We start from the raw sequence: 1286 nt of genomic DNA, 5'->3' as shown, positions 1-1286 counted from the left end.
AAAATGGCTCTGTACCCGGAACCATAACCCGGAGCGACTTCCGGTTTGCGCCAGTAAATAGATAATTTTAAGCTAATTTTAATGGTTTTTAGCTTTTTGRTCTAAGTCCTATAGTTTCGTCAAAAAACGCATTTAAAGTTTCACAATTTTGACAATTTTCACTTTTTGAACGGCGATTACGGCCAAACTATTAGACTTAGAGCAAAGAATTTAATTCCATCGTAATCAGCGTAAGAAAATCTATCGATTGAGGCCAAWGCCAAGTCGATATCTCGCAAAAAAATTTGAATTTTTAAACGCCGATTACGGCGAAACTAAAAGAGATAGCGCAAAATAATTGGGAAATTCGTAATTAGCGCGTCAAAATCTATCGGATAAGATAGGTTTAAATTGAATCTGAGACATGTTCAAAAACACTAGTTTTAACAATTTTTTCGTTTTTTTATTTTGTAAATTACGGCAAAACTGTGTCTCAATGACATAACATTTTGACGTAAACCTATGTAAAATGTTCCGGGGAATCGATTGGTGTCAAGAAAACTGCAAAATTCGTAACAGTTTTGAAGTTGTAGTCGGATTTATATTTTTCATATTTTTGACTTTATCAGAAATTTTCTCGATAACTATTCATCGTAAAGCACCGATCTTTTTTACATATGATAGAAAATTAAATTCTCTTTTCAGCGGTACCAAATATAAGAGGTTATCTCTAATAAGTCCGGAGTTATTGGAAATAGACCGCTCCGGGTACCAAAAATCGACCAAAATCTTGACAAACATCCAAAAAAAATTTTACTTTATAATTGATCCATATAACGTTTTTTACATTTCTAGAGGTCCTAAAGACTCAAAAAATGCATAAAACGTTATTTGGTCAAGTTTAAAAAATTAAGAATTTTTTGAGTTTTTGATTTCAAAAGTCAGCGGTAGTAAAATCGTAAAAATAGTCAATTTACTAAAAGTCGTAAAAACGCTTGAAATATGGTTTTCTAGAGATTAAATCACCCGATATAATACATAAATAAATAAATATGAAAAAAAAACAACACACAAGATTTTTTTATCAAAGTGACCTGTGACTTTGAAATTAATTTGGCAAGATTGACGGTCAATTTCAAACGTCAAATTCCTTATCAATAGTGAGTTTTGACGCTTTTTAACAAATAAAAAAGATTTATGAAACAATACTAAATAGAAAAAGTTTAGTATGTAACTTCTATTAATTTAATTATAATTAATTATAATTATATAATTAATTATAATCTGTTTTATATTCATTGTCTTAT

General features: G+C 29.3%; 1 protein-coding gene across 3 annotated transcripts in view; it reads right to left on the bottom strand.

The window, feature by feature from the left end:
* LOC123010643 (protein sel-1 homolog 1) overlaps positions 1–1286 on the bottom strand; it is a 5703-nt gene that overhangs the window by 2124 nt on the left and 2293 nt on the right. The gene's annotated exons all lie outside the window — the stretch shown is intronic.

The sequence above is a fragment of the Tribolium madens genome, unplaced genomic scaffold, assembly GCF_015345945.1.
Source record: "Tribolium madens isolate multiple individuals breed KSU strain unplaced genomic scaffold, Tmad_KSU_1.1 Scaffold_91;HRSCAF=231;Tcas5.2_LG7, whole genome shotgun sequence".
NCBI classification, from domain to species: Eukaryota; Metazoa; Arthropoda; class Insecta; order Coleoptera; family Tenebrionidae; genus Tribolium; species Tribolium madens.
Note: the sequence above shows the minus strand (reverse complement) of the source record. Positions and strands in the feature narration are given on the sequence as shown.